General features: G+C 41.0%; 2 long non-coding RNA genes across 6 annotated transcripts in view; both read left to right on the top strand.

The window, feature by feature from the left end:
• LOC307206570 overlaps nt 1-15,571 on the top strand; it is a 29,317-nt gene that overhangs the window by 3,691 nt on the left and 10,055 nt on the right. The window contains exons 2-3 of one of the 5 annotated variants that reach the window (XR_013834361.1): nt 3,084-3,310; nt 11,083-11,456. This is a non-coding gene — a long non-coding RNA (uncharacterized lncRNA). The other 4 variants (XR_013834362.1, XR_013834363.1, XR_013834360.1 and 1 more) reach the window with 4 other exon arrangements.
• On the top strand, nt 2,270-2,805 carry LOC307206923. The gene is made up of 2 exons (XR_013834539.1): nt 2,270-2,699; nt 2,741-2,805. It is a non-coding gene; the product is annotated as an uncharacterized lncRNA (long non-coding RNA).

Here is a 15,571-nt window from a genome sequence, read left to right as displayed (position 1 = left end):
CTCCGGACAGCGCTGGCCCCTGGCCTCTTAAGTGAGATGGGCGCACAACCCCAGAGTCTGTCAAGACTGGCCCGTACGGGCAGGGGTACCTTTACCTTTACCTAGTATCTCTGGTGGGGGGAACACATCATGCTCCTTCTGGGGTAGTTTGTCCACCTTTGGTCCCCACCCTGCATTCACCTCTCATCTGTGGTTCCTATAAGCTATTAGTATGTGACAGCAGCCAGACCGTAGGAAACGTCTTTGGATGGCTAAAGCAGGTGAGGGGTAGCCAAGGGTCTCAAACCCTCAGTGAGTTAGGGACTTCTATACATACAAAGACAGGCTCCAGCAGATTGTGTGGTGAAGACCAATAGTGGGTATCGTGGCCGAGAAGGTGGTTTCTGCATGTGCTGTAAAGGGAAATGAAGGGCAGATGGAGAGGAAGCCAATCTAGAAGGATCCTAAACCTCCACTGCTTTGGGGGAGATCATTGGGAAAAGAAAAGGCTAAGGAGTAAACCCTACACAAATCTGCAGTGGAGTCACTAAAATGGTTTGATGTCGCCTTGTATGCCTCCTTCCAGCAACTCCTACAGCCAAGCTGCAGCGAAACATTACTCTCCTTTACTTTGGACCACATCAGCAAGGCTGAGGGGGGATTTGTTGTCTGGATAGCCCAGGACCTCCATACACACTGCCCAGGCTTGGACAATAATGTTAATTTTTGAGTCAGGGCCTGTTTTTTTAATTCTTCTTGTTGTTTTGTTGGCTCTTTTCCTCCCTCATTCTCATTTTTCAGGGGGGGAAATGTCCCTTAAGGAACACTCCATGATAGCTCATCAGACGAACATGTGAATGGCTGACATTATGTAATGCTTTGACATTTCGCATTCCCATGGTATTATCCCACTACCACCAATGCAGAATAAGCTGTCAGAGCATGAAATTGGTATTTTTACATATTCTTAATGTACAGATGTCAGTCTGAAAACCATTCACTGGGGTTAAGATTATATTCTTTGTTTCACTCCATTCATATGTGAAAATCTGTTTGAAGGGTTTTTTTTAAGGAGACACAAACCTTAAATAAAGAATTTAAATTAATAGCTCTATCAAAACAGCACAAGGTAACTCTAAGGCATGGTGTGATGAAAGCAAGATAGACCATATCACTCCAAGATTGCAACACTCCGTTTAAGCACCTGTGTTTCTGGCACACTTAGCAGAAAGTCAACGAGAGCCAAATGCAAATTGGAAATATAATCAGTGACCTATTTTCTACTGCCAAATTTATCAGCATGTTCCAAATCAAATCTGCTCACAGTTTACAAGTGTGTTATTCTATGTTGATTGCCATGAAAGAATGCTGTAACCTTAGGGGAGGATTAGTATTTCTAAAAATAAAGTAGCACCAGGGGATGGTGGGGTAGTGGGAAAGGAGTAAGAAAATGTTCAATCTAATGATCCTAGTTTTTGAGATGCTACCACAGGCTCCAGTACCTTGCCCAGAAATGGTGCATTCCTCACGATTAGTAAATGACAACAAGACCCACCAAAAGTCAATAAAAGTATATGATGTTATCATTCCTGCATTCATTTATTGATTTTTATTACATTTCTATACAGCCCTTTATCCAAAGATCACATGGTGGTTTACAATATAAAAATACAAAAATATATAACATAGTAACAAGCAAAAACTATATTCCCCATCCAATATAAATACACATTTTAGAAGGTCATATACTGTTTAATTAGCCAAAACCCTGGAATAAGAAGAACGTTTTTGCCTGGCACATAAAGATGTGTAATGAAGGTGACAGGCGAACCTCCTTGGGGAAAGCATTCCACAAGCAGGGAGACACTGCAGAAAAAGCCCGCTCTCATGTTGCCACCCTCTAGACATCTCGTAGAGGACGCACATGAAGAAGGGCCTCAGATTATGATTGCAGGGTCCAGGTCAGTGCAAATGGGGAGAGGCAGACCTTGAAGTATTGTAGTCCTGAGCCATTTAAAGCTAGGGCAGCCCAGTTAGATGGGAGGGGTACAAATAATAAAATGATGATTAATATTTATAGGTCAAAACCATCCCTTCATAATCTATGATGGCTTCTGTCTGGGTAGCAAAAGACCTTGCATCTGCCCTAAAGATTAGATTTGCTCTTTTGCTGTTTTTTATGTTTAAAACACAGTATGCTTGAAGTGCAGTCAGGGAGCCCCTAACTGGCGCTGTGAACAGCTTGCTGACAACCTCCTGATCAAGAGCTACTGAAAGGAAAAACCTAAGGAAAAACCATCTTCCGCAGAAACTGCTGCTTGCCTTCTATCACTGTGCCATTGAGAGCGTGCTCACTTATGGCTTATGTGTGTGGTACGGAAGCTGTACTACCCAGGACAGGATGGTGTTGTGCAGAGTTGTTAAGGCAGCAGAGAGCATTGTTGGCTGCCCACTCTCCACCTTAGAGCAGATCTATGCCACAAGGTGCCAGAGGAAGGCACTGGACATAGTAAAAGATCCATCGCATCCTGGTCACTGTCTCTTCGAGCTCCTGCCGTCGGGACGGAGATACAGGACGATGAAGACAAGAATGAGCCGTCTCAAGAACAGCTTCTTCTCCAGAGCGATCTCGGCCCTGAATGGGAAACCTGGACTTTGAAAGTCATCTAATCTTCCTTGCTGTATTATACGATATTGTTTTAATTAGTGTTTTTATAGTTGTTCTGATTTTGAGTGGAGTGCCCTACCTGGGTGGATGGAGCAGCCAAGTAATTTCGTTGTCCCCGAGAGGGGGCAATGACAATAAAGATATTATTATTATTATTATTATTATTATTATTATTATTAAAGGCTGGAGTCAGGGAAACCCAAGTGGCTTCTGCTGCACCTGCATTCCAAGAAAGATCAGGACCAAGGCGGGGCGGGGGGATAATTCCTTCTGCAGTGGGGGCTCCCACTGAGGATGCAATTCTTGGAATTATCCCTGTTCTGATTGTATCATGTTGACCAACGTTAAGTGACTGTGCCGGAAAGACCACCACATTTTTAACTTCTCTTGCTTGTTGCAAATTGTCACCACCTTGCTACCTTCTCCTTTCCCCTAGATGTGTGACTTGCTTTTTTGAATGACCCCTTAGCGGAGGATTTTGTTAACATGCTTGTGCTTCGGGGCTCTGGAGATTTCTACTTGGATCAACAAGAAACATTGATTCTAACATGTTCCAGAGGATTTGTGACATTCTCAGCGTGTGTGAAACTCAAATCACCCCCCACAGGCCCACCGTCTGATGACATGTGGAAAGCTTTCCTCGCTATTTGTCCTTGGAAATGTGTAAGTACAGAAGTTAATCCTTCTTGGGATAAATCTCATTTATGTGTTTGTCTCCTCGGCAAGGTTTATCCTACTTCATTAAGTTTTGGCATCTCAAAGGGCAACAGCTGCACCGTCACACTGCCACCGCTTTAAGAACCTCCATTCATGATAATGTTTAATGCAAACTTATTCCTCTTGCCAACTGCAGGAACATTAAAGCAGATTTTCCTTATCTTATTACTATTTGCTTTTTAAAGTATTTTGATTTTAAACAAAGATACTGTACAGGATCTTCAGCTGGTATACCTTGGCATAGCTCCAGTAAATTACGCATTGCTCCTTCCCTCCAACTCAGCTGGGTATCTGACCCAATTTGGGAGAGAGTGGTGGTTTGAAAGGGTAGGAAAGCTTGACTCAGTACTTGTTTATACGTGACAATAAAGACTGGGATTTCTTCTGTAGCACATTGTTTAGAAGGAATTTACTGGGCACAGCCTGTCATCAGTGCTGGAGCAGGTGCTCAGGCAAGATGCCATCGGTAGCCACCCTTTCTGAGTAGCTGCACCTCCTCAGGGGCAGACTTTGGTAATCTTTCAAAATATGGCACCCTGTGCGAGGCCAAAAACTTCTCCATCTCCTCAGTATGGCCACTGCTTACTTGCTCATGTGGGATATTTACAATGCACTCAAACCAACAAGACGTGTTCACTAGAAAAGCACACACAGAGGAAGTTGGCAGTACTACCTGTGAAAGCCACTCCCGTTGTGTACTGCCAGGTAAGCGGGGTCCATGCTCTAAAAGCTGGCTATGTTCCTGGCCTGCTCTCTCTTTTCTCTGCTTCTTGATATTCAAATACTCATCTCTTCTCTTTGCTCATCCATAACTAAGGATGTAGGCCAGCTCAGATTCCATTTTAATCTAAAGTACAATATAGGTCTGCAACTACTTTTAGTCACCACTCTCAAGACTACCTCTGTGAAACTGAATGAGTAAATTTTTCTTTACTTATAAGAAGTCTGTTCTGCGTGTTTATTGTTTTTAAGGGAGAAAAGGTAAATTACCAGGAAATGTAGTCTGCATTAAAGCATCCTGGATTACTTTACTAAAAGGCTAAAGCTAGTTTATCAACAGCTTCCTTATTCTGAGCTGCAAAGGGACATATGCTAAACTCACAAACATGAGCAAGGAATGATAATATCTAACTGATATATCCTTTCCTAGTTTTAATACATCCCTACAACTCAGAGACAGCAAAGAGGAGGAACAGCAGGGCCAGGAGGTTCTGTGGTTTAACAGTGGGTGACTTTGCAGCGAGGGGCCTTGGCAGGTGTCCATCAATGCACTCTCCTGACATTGGCCCTGCTTGCTGTGACTTATTTCAGCTGTTGCTCTAAGACAATGTGTTGTGGTCAGTGTGGTGTAGCGGTTAGGCCAGGCATCGGACTAGGACTTGGGTAGACCAGGGTTCAAATTCCCCACTTGGTCATGAAGCTCGCTGGGTTACCTTGGGCCAGTAACTGCCTCTCATCCAAACCTATCTTACAGGGTTGTTGTTGTTGGGATTAAATGAGAAAGGCAAGACCTGCTTTACATCTGCAGCAGAACTGCTCACCACCTGCTCTTGACATCTATTTTTATCTTCTGGCCTTGCCATGTTGCACGTCCTTAAATAACACGTAATTTGTGTTTTGTTTTGACATCCGTATTGTGGGACACTAGGGCACTCTGGAAGAGATTTGGCTCAGTTCTCTGCTTGTGACACAAATGCTGGCTAGGCAGAAGGGTCCCTGACAGTTGTAGGTGCAACCTACCTGCCTTGTGCCAAAGGTACATGCCAGTGAGATAAGCCTCTGGCAGTAGATTGGATGGTCTGAATTTAGGAAGTCCAGGTAGGCAGAAGATCCTAGAAAAAGAGGGGTGAAAGAAACAGGGCCTATGAAAGCAAGCTTGAAAGGTGGTGTGCTCTTACAGAAGACTGGCATGAAGGTGCGACATTTGAAAGGAAGCTAGGAGAGATTTAGGCAAAGCAGGAAGGGCTAACATTGACTCATTCTGTTGTAACAATTAACTATGTATTTGGCATATAGGACTTTAACAATTAAAACATAGGTGGCTAACATTAGAGGCCCTCATTGAGCAAATCTGTCTTCATATGTAGCAGATTGTACTTAATCTCCAAAACATCATATGTACAGTAAATACCTTTTCAACATATTGCGATATTTACAATGAAAGAGCTGTTCATTAAAACACATTTACTCTGGATAACCTGACACAAAAGAAATTATCTTGTTTACAGTGGAATCCTGACAAAAATACATGCAGAAAAGAGAGGCAAACACATCTGAATCTGGATTGCTTAGTGGAACACTGGTTTGCTGCCACATCCAATTTTTCTCATTAGAACTTGTTTTATTTGAACATGACTCAGTACCCCGTGTAAAATGTGAAGTTGTTAATCGTATTACTATATGGAAAACAAATTAATTATGCATGATATTGCAAATGGGCTGTTAGTTTGACACCGGAAAGATTAAACAAATGCAGGCATTGCTTCAAATGGTATCTGATATACATATAAGGCCCTCTTTAAGATCATTTGTAATTTTCATGTAGGAAAAATTGATCTGAAGCCTTTTCTTGTATCTTCTAAAGAAATTTCAAATTAACATTTTGAAGGTTAGATTAACAGCTACATTGTGTGTGTCCGGTCACAGGAAATTAAGGTTATTAGTTATTGTTTTTTGGAAATATGGTATTAGACCTTACCATGAATGAATTTGAATTCTAAGTTTCTCCTCCGTTCATTGAAGGGAGGCAGCAATTTCTGACACCTTCTCCTTCATCTGAAGCCCTCTTCCACACCCAGTGTTTGAAGCTCCCATTGTTCTAGGTGCATTTTGTGACAGGGGATTTCATTAGCCGGAGTAGTTTCTGAGCTCTGGGTGCAATACTGGAGCAGAGAACTTCAGGGATTCCTGCTGCAGAACTAAAGTTCCAGGTAGAGATTTTATTGTTTGGACAATGTCAGACAAGCCCTGGAACCAGTGAACTCTTATTAGTTGACTGGCAAGCACTTCAAGGTCTCGCCAAGGACTTACAGATCCCAGTTACTATTTCCACACACACCCCTCTTTGGATTTGCTTCTACATTCAGGTGCCTATTCTGTACAGTTAAGTGTTAGTGCAGTTGCTGGAACCCGGTGTGATTGGGAAGAGGTTGCCAGCCCAGAAGTGCCTTCAGCACTTGCCTCAAGTCTGAGTCACACAGACATTCAACTGATTTGCACAATTATTACACAAAGATCCCAAAACTCATGGAGTATTCTGCTCACAAGGTTGCGCTTTCATTTTTACTGCTTCACACTTAGCTACTTCTGCAGATCTACTCCACTCCAAACAATCTATTCATTGAACCACTTGGAACTTAGCATTTAAGAGGTAAGAGGTTGATTCTGTAGATATAAATTTGCAAAAGAACAATGGGATTAAGGTTTTTCTCTCAACTCTGTATGTTTATTTTATAACATTTTTGTTGTGAAGAAAAGGCATGTTATCTCTGCAGACACGAATTCACACTTTTGAGAACTGCAAGGACAAGCATCTGTGACACCTCGTTAGAAAAACTGTCCCAAATAATCTTACAGAAACCTCTGGAAAGGCATGGCATTGTGAATGGATTAATGGAGTTCATTTAAACACTGCATATAAAGCCTCATGCTACATAATTAAAAACAAATCCTTATTTCCTGATGAATAGACTTTGGACTATAATGTAACTTAAATAGAAAACTATCTTTAGAAAGATGTTTCCTCCAAAAGCATTTTTTAAAAAAAAAATCCGATTTTTTTATTTTTAAAAAATCATTGATTTTTATCCACCCTGACCCCACCCCTCTTGCTGATGTGGTCCAAAGGAAAACAGAGCAATAGGTTTGGCACCAGCTTGGCTGCAGAAGTTGCTGAAAGGAGGTGCCATCCAGTTGTTTTAGGGACTCCACCTCTGGATTTGTGTAGACTAATCCCATCTGCCCCTCTACAGCACATGCAGAACCCACTATTGCTCAATCCAACAGAGTCTGTCTTCACATGCAGGGGAAGTCCCTCACTGAGGGTTTGAGACCCATCAATGTGGTTGTTCCAGCACCTCTGTAGTGTTGTGTCACGGCGTTCTGTGTTCCACGATGGAAACTGGGTATATCTCCCTTAAAAAGCTCAACAAGTTCTGGCACCTTTTTCTAGAAAAAAAGCCCTGACTGCTGAAGAACCAGCCTCATATAACCAACATGCTTAAGTCTAATTAATGCTTTCTTTCTCTTTCTCTCTCTCCAAAACTTTATTAGGCATTACAGATATAGACCATCTTAAAACATCCATATACAATGTGTGTGTGTGTGTGTGTGTGTGTGTGTACACACACACACACACACACACACACAAACACACACAAAGAAACAGCCATATAAGATATATTGTAACAGAAATTTTCATTGGAGTATCTTCCCGCTAAACCATGCCATTGACCACTCTAAGAGATACTGTTGACAGAAACTCAGCCACCCTTGCAGTTATCTCCAGGTTAACACCAGACAGGTAGAATCTGATATTTTCATTGTGCCATGATGTTAAACTACCCAAAAAAGGGGATAACACACATTTGTGTAGCTGGCTGTACAGTGGACAGTAGAAAATATGTTCAGCAGTGTTCAGCCATTCAAATAGCATCCGCAATGTCTATCATTTCTATGGATATTTAAATATCTGGCCTTACAAAAGTTGAGGGGGAAATATTCAATTGGGCTAACATAAATGTCCTACACTGGGCTGGAATTATTAACTTGGAGATATAAGTGAGCCTGTTATTGGTTGTATTTAAACCATGAACTCGTGGGAGATTATTTTATTTGCAGTTGACTCATTGTTTTGTTTTTCGATATCCTTTAATCTAATTTGGATATTGCGATAAATAGAATTATACAATAATTCCAAGTCAATACCAATAGATCTAATTTTGCTGTGTATGAGTTGGAGCCATCTGGGTTTATAGGAGTCCTTAGGTAAATCGGAAAGTAGACTTGAAGGTTGGGAACGAAAATGGCAACACAGCCAGTATTTTATAGTGCTAGTCCATGCCCAGTATTCACTCATGTGTATACCTAATTCTGCACACATCATCTCATACTTGGTTGAATTTGGGAGCCTGAGGATACGTCTCAAGAAACTTGGGAGCTCAATAAGTTCTAGAAAAAAAGCACTGACCGCTGAAGAGCTCTATTATATCCCTCCCACTGAAGTGTGGGATAACCAGCCTCAAAAAACCAACATGCTTAAGTCTAATTAATGCATGAAAGGGTTACTACCATAGAGTAAGCTGTCCTGCTATGTTTGGTAATGTCACCTCCCCTTACTTTGAAAGGAAATGGGTAATCAAGCCAGTTCAACACCCCGTGTACTTGAGAAGCTCAGCATGTGAAGAGATTTGAGCTGGTACTCAGAAGCCACTTTTCTATACCATTGACATCTATACAAGTGCTCACCCATCATAAGCATGTAAGAAGACTTGCGTTGCTTGATCAGACAAAAGGTTCACCTCATCTAGCACCTTGTTTCCAATAGCAGTTAGCCAGATGCTTCTGGAAGCTCACAAGACCAGAGCTTAAAGATGATGACAATTGTATATTACTACCACTACAAACTGGATCTAGTATTCAGAGCCAATACAATATTGGTGTCCCTAAATCTAAATTGTTTCATTTCAGTTTTGGCAGGGCCAGGGGATATATCCCCTTTTCATTACATTCCTATCTGGCATGGTTGTGTCCTATTTGCCATATTATTTTACAGGTTTGCTTGAGTTCAGAGTTTGCTAGAGAAAGCAAGACTCATAACAGTTTATTAAGAAGCCAGCACGATCATTTTCACCTCTTCTGAATATGTTTGTTTCACAGCAATTATGACTGTATATTGAGCCAACAGGGGAAGAGTTAGGAAATTGCTCCATTTTAATTTGAATTTTATTGATTTCAAAATTTAACTAAAAACAAAAAAGGTTTCAATTACAGAATAATCTTTTTTATATTTCACAGTTAGTAATTTCCATACAGCTGTATAATGGGGCTAAAGAGGATCGGGAATTAATGAAATTGATTTTTGTTAAGTGTCGCTTCACTACATTATTCTTAAAGTCTTTGATTAACTGGAATTCAAAAAAAATTATGCGTGATATTTCCCTTCCAATCATTTGGCAGTAAACATGCATGCAGATTTGTATGAGCACACATACAACAGACACTCACATGAGCAAATCAATGTAAACCAAAAGGATTTGAAAAGACTGAAAATGATGCAATATAGCAAAACAAGATCTTGGTATAAATGCATTCCTGAAACCACACAGGGACCTATCACATCATGCGAATAAAACAAAAAAGAAATATTCTAATTCTAGGTGAAACCATTGCTCAGTGACCTACCATCAACCCTGCCATCTTCTTTGCCAAGGTCTAATTTGCCTTCTAGCAACAGTGTGGTTAATCACTTGGCTTCATGACAATAAAAAAAATATTTAATACATTTGAATGTGTCAGTCACAGTTTGGCTGAGTATTCAGCTGTGCAGCACAAAGCCCCTTCTGACATTATGCTATAACACTGAAAAGTGAAAGACCCAAACCTTGGCTGTTTGAATTGAAAATATAGAAGTCTTTCCTTTTTTATCAATATATACATTTTTCTTAAATTTTAAGGAATACCAAAGTTTCCATGCTAAAATTAAACTGCTACAAAAAAAATAGTATTTTCGCCTTAGGTATACATATATGGAGAACTACTAATCATTTGATAAAATGCCTTACTAAAGTTGTAAACCTAACCATGTCTATTCAGAAGTAAATCCCATTGAATTCAATGGTCTTACTCCTCGGTAAATTGGATTAGGATTACAGCCCAAATCAGCTTTTGTGTTCATTTTAATGAACCATTTGTGTTTTTTTAAAAAAATAATAATAATTCTGTCTGAAACAAGAATCCCCACTGTATGATATCTGATCCCAGGTGTGGTTTAGTCCCTCACTACCACAAACATTATGGAAATTTCAATTTTAATTTGAAGAGGTTAAGTTTCTACTTCTAATTATTGCACAGAAACATTTGGAATACATGGCTGTAACATGTGCTGTAAGAGTCATAAGATGAATGAGCAAAGGGGGGGAATGCCTTTTTAATTTTTTCAGAATTTTAAAGATGATAGCCTTTGAAGTTCATAACCACTCCTAGGATAACCTATTAGCCATGATATCTTTTTTAAAATGTTCAGAGATATATACTTGAGATTACAGTAGGAAGTCATTTGATTGACTGCTTCTTCAGATAAACATAACAAAACTCATTGCCTATAGAAAACTGACATGTCAGGCAAAAGGTTAGGCTAGTACCATTTCCCCTACCATCTCAGTTTTCTAGGTGGATGGATATTTTTATTTTTTGTTGAAAAGGTATTGAGTCATGCAAGCCATCAGCTTCAGTTTGTAGTAGTACAGCCTAGAGACAGGTTTGCCATCTCAGTTAGAAATTACCCTGTACTTTCTTCAGTATTTTGAAAAGGCGCCACATTAAGGTTCTGGTGATCTACAAATACATTCAAATAGATCAATCAATTTTAATCAATTGAAAGGCAGGAAATTAATCAGCTAAAAGTCCTTTAGTCTAGAGCAGCTTTAACAGTAAATATGGGTTTATACAAAAATGACACTGTAAATAACTTAGATTTTGTTTGTATTTCTTCTTTCCAGGTGCTTTTCTTTTGCTAGCATTTTCACTTTGATCAATACAGCAAAACTACTCCTTAATCAAAACTCTATTTTCTTCATGAGTATTTTCCACTTTGCCTGCCGTTGTCTGAAGCAGGCTGTTTGGAGATTTGGCTTCATATCGTTCAATCTTTTTTTCCCCCCATGAAGCAAAGGAATTCATTTTTACCTTTTCAGAGTGATAATAGTCGATGGAACAAAAGTTCAAGTGCAGAATGTTCTTGAGCTGAAATCTTTCATTTCTGCTTCCTCTTGTTGTTGCATTGATCTTGGAAATGGAAAAGGGATTCATTGTTTAGTCATACCCCAGGTCTCCCCAGGAAAATAAAACCCATCAAGAAATACCCTCAACAGTGTGTTTGAATTTATGGACATTATTTGTGACAAGGATGGCTCCATTGTTTCAAAATAGCTGAAGAAACAATACTTGCAATAGCTTTAGTTGTCTGTGTGTATTTGGGGAAACGGGAGAAGCAACAGATGAAACGTGTGACACAAAGCTAGGAAATATGCTATTTTTAAAAATATATTACAATTTTGAACCATATTTATGTGTAATCCAACAATGTAGCCATCAACAATGGGGAAGATGAAAGGAAAGGGACATTCAAACACTCTGCTTGTATTTTGAAATCTTTCCTTTTATCTCAGTCTGAAAGCAAATGAAAATTCCACCCTTGTACCCACTGTGTTGGCAGCCAAATGAACAAGCAGTTCTGAAGGGTGGTGTGCTGATTTGCATCTTTCCATTTTACTGCAGGGGAAGGTGGAATTTTTGACTCATAATCCCCTCAATATGAATAACTAATCAACTTTAACACACATGGTATCCAAAGAGGAAGTGTGCCAGAATGGACTGTATCCAAATTGTCGTATTTTAATTGGGTTCATGAAACCACAAGAAACACAGCATTTGGCTAAAAGTCAGCACAGTTAAGTTTGTCTGCATTCTCAGATTATCTGTTAGTTTCTATATGAAAAGGTGATCCCAAAGCAGTTAGCTTAGCCGTCTTTGAGGTGGAACACTATTTGCATCTTATCTGAGCAGATGAATATCCTGCACCCCACGGGGTGCTGCAAGCCTTTTTCCAAGGGACATAAAGTAACTTGGTTTTGTTCTCTGAGCTGATCCACTTTATGCAGGATAGCAACAAGCTCTGTTTCTTAGAGGATATCAGGACTAAAGCATAGGGTCGCCAACTTTTTACAGGCTCATGCCCTCTGGTCACAGTAGTCCATAGTCTGGTAATCTCTGGATTAGATTACTGTAATCATCATGGGGCTGCCCTTGAAGATGTTTTAGTGATTGTAGCTGATGCAAAATACAGCAGCCAGGGTGTTGACTGATACGGTTGTCAGAACCATGTAACAGCAATTCTAAACAGTTTACATTGCTGCTTATTTGCTACCAAACCCAGTTCAAGGTTTTAATGCTTATGTACAAAGTCCTGAATGCCTTAGGACCCAGTTATCTGAAGGAGCAATACCCAGGCTTAATGAACTGCCAGGGATGTCCCTTTTGTTATCCCATACAGAGCAAAGTCCAAGGTGCTTTTTGCTTGAGATGGGGCCTTCTTGTTGGTGGCACCCTGGCTGCAGAATGATTTTCCCTTGATGTGTGACTGATACCAGCAGTGTTTAGCTTTTGGCACCAGCTGTAAACCTTTCATTTCCTCCAGGCTTAAGTAGGGATAGGGGTTGAGATATTGAGCCACTTGGCATTGCTATAGGGAGCAGATGATATTATAGGATGGTTTTAGCCATTTTTATTCTATGTTTTTGTATTATTTTTATGTGATCCACCCTGAGGATGCTTGCAGTTTAGGGCAGGATATAATTTTATTAATAAGAAAGACAGAGACTAAGTGTCTTGAACCTCTGGCCTACCTGGCAGCAAGTCAGTATGTCAAGTTCAAAGTCTGGATGTCAAGTCAGACAAGCAAAGTCAGGAAACACAGCCCAGGGTCAAGCCAAGTAGCCAAGTCTGAAGTCCAGCAGCCAGAATACAGTCCAGAGTCAAACCCAAAGCACAGTCCCATAGATGTCCAGGAGCATCCAAGCCAAAGTCCAGTGTGGTGTAGTGGTTCGATTCCCCACTCCTCCACATGCAGCTGCTGGGTGACCACACACTTCTCTAGTCATACTTCTCTGAAGTCTCTCAGCCTCACACACTTCATAGAGTGTCTGTTGTGAGGGAGGAAGGGAAAGGAGATCGTTAGCTGCTTTGAGACTCCTTAGGGTAGTGATAAAGCGGGATATCAAATCCAAACTCTTCTTATTCATCATCCACAATGGGCAGTTGAACAGACATAGCACCTCAGCTCTGGTCCCCTTTTGTACTTTGCATGCTGATTGCAGCATCTGTGCTTGATGAGGCATGTGACCCTCACCTGTTCCAAGCCTACTCCAGCTGAGGAATCACATCCCTCCTTCCAGAGCTAGCAACCCCCACCTAGTCAGCTAGGGAGCTGGGCTATGAGCCCTTGCTTGCCTTAGCCTCCTAGAGCGCCACACCCGCTGCTCCCTACACCTCAAAGCCTGCCATGTTTGTGGGGATAGGAGCTTCTCTGGCTCTGGGCTCTGTCGTTCTGGTTCCTGTGCTTTGACCTTCAACTCCTCATCATCCTCCATCACCCTGTGAGTACTTCCTTCCCCGTTCCCTGCTTGCCCCAGTGTGTCCCAGTCCTGACTACACTCCTTGCCAGGATCCCCTTCCTCCTCCCTGCAGTCCTGCCAGTTCATGACACACAGGCAGCAATCCTAATCCCACTTACCCTAGAGCAGGCATGTCCAAAGTTTATTTCGGGGGCCGCTGGTCGGTTTAATTCAGCCCCTGCGACAGTATATTTCCTGGCCGTCACGCATCAAATCTGGCCCTCTTTGGAAAAGGTTCGGGCACCCCTGCCCTAGAGGAAGCCCCATTAAATTCAGTAGGATTTACTACTGACTAGACATGGATTGCATTGTAATAAATACTTTTATTCCAGTTACCCACATAACTGTGCTTCTGCTGCAGCTTAAATTTGACTTCCAGGTCAGGCCAGGCAGCCAAAGGCATTGTCTAAAAAAAGGTTATTTCTTGGCAATATTGCCATTTCCTGCATTCAGTATAATTTGGCAAGGAATAGCCCCAGCTGCAATCCTACGTAACCTGCAAAAGTTAGATTCTGTTATTAATTGTGTAATTGTACTAGTTTATGGGTTAACAACTGCACACCTGTTAATTAAGGAAGCATTTTGGAAGCATTGTGTTATATATTTGTACAGTGAGGCCTCAAGTAATTCTGTTGATTTTTGGCCTTTCTCAACTGGCTTGGTTCTCATTATATTCCCTGGACCTTGACTAAAAGGGATGCATGCCGTAGTACTGGGTCCTGGTCACTTGTATCTCATTATTCAAGATTCATACTGGGATACCTACCTGCAACAGTGTAATTACACACACACACACACACACACACACCCTTACAGCTTCAACAGAGTTATCAGGAGTTAGGATATCAGGCATTTTCAGTGGTCAGGATGCAGTGTCCATTACCAATCTACCATTTGCCTGTTGTAATACGGCAAATCTTAGGATCAAGCTGTGCATGCAGAAGTGTAAGAGATGAGCAGGCAGCAAAATATATTTGATATATTAAAGGCAATTACTACATTTTGCCTTTTCTTTTACTTTTAAAAAATGAAGAGAGGAAGCAGAGACCAAGTATGGTGGCAGTGACCAGTATTGTCTGGATTTATAAAGCTTGGTCACTTTACCTTGACCAGCCAAAGCCTCCATCTTCCATACTTGGTAACAACCATTGGATTAGGTTGCAGCAGAGGGAGAGATGGGAAGCCGAGTTACTCTATGAGATCAGCTGAGAGACCAGCTCTGTTTGACACCTCTGTCTGTCCTGTCTGCCCTGAACAATTTCCATTCCAGCTAGTCATTTTAAGAGCTTCTATTTCACTTTAAGAAGCGGTGTCTGAGTTTGCTTGTTCTCTTCTATTTTGCCTTTGAAACTGTGTCCTTTAGATTGTAAGCCTGCATACAGGGATTGTCTTGTCTTGACTGATTGCATATAACCTGCTCTGGGAGCCCTTTTGGCGGTTGAATAATAATAATAATAATAATAATAATAATAATAATAATAATAATAATTTTATTTATATCCCACCCTCCCCAGCCGAAGCCGGGCTCAGGGCGGCTAACAATAATCAAATAATCAAACAATCAAATAATCACACATTCTAAAAATATTTCATTACAAAAATTAATTAAAATCAAATTAATGGCAACCGATTAAGCAAAATTCTGTGCAGGTTGCCAGAGGAGGGAGTCAGGCTGCGCCCTGACCAAAGGCCTGGTGGAACAACTCTGTCTTGCAGGCCCTGCGGAAAGATGTCAGGTCCCGCAGGGCCCTAGTCTCTTGTGACAGAGCGTTCCACCAGATTGGAGCCACAGCCGAGAAGGCCCTGGCTCTAGTTG

The sequence above is a fragment of the Podarcis cretensis genome (assembly GCF_951804945.1).
Source record: "Podarcis cretensis genome assembly, chromosome: 17".
In the NCBI taxonomy this organism is placed as follows: Eukaryota; Metazoa; Chordata; class Lepidosauria; order Squamata; family Lacertidae; genus Podarcis; species Podarcis cretensis.
This window is presented reverse-complemented; position numbering and strand designations above follow the sequence as displayed.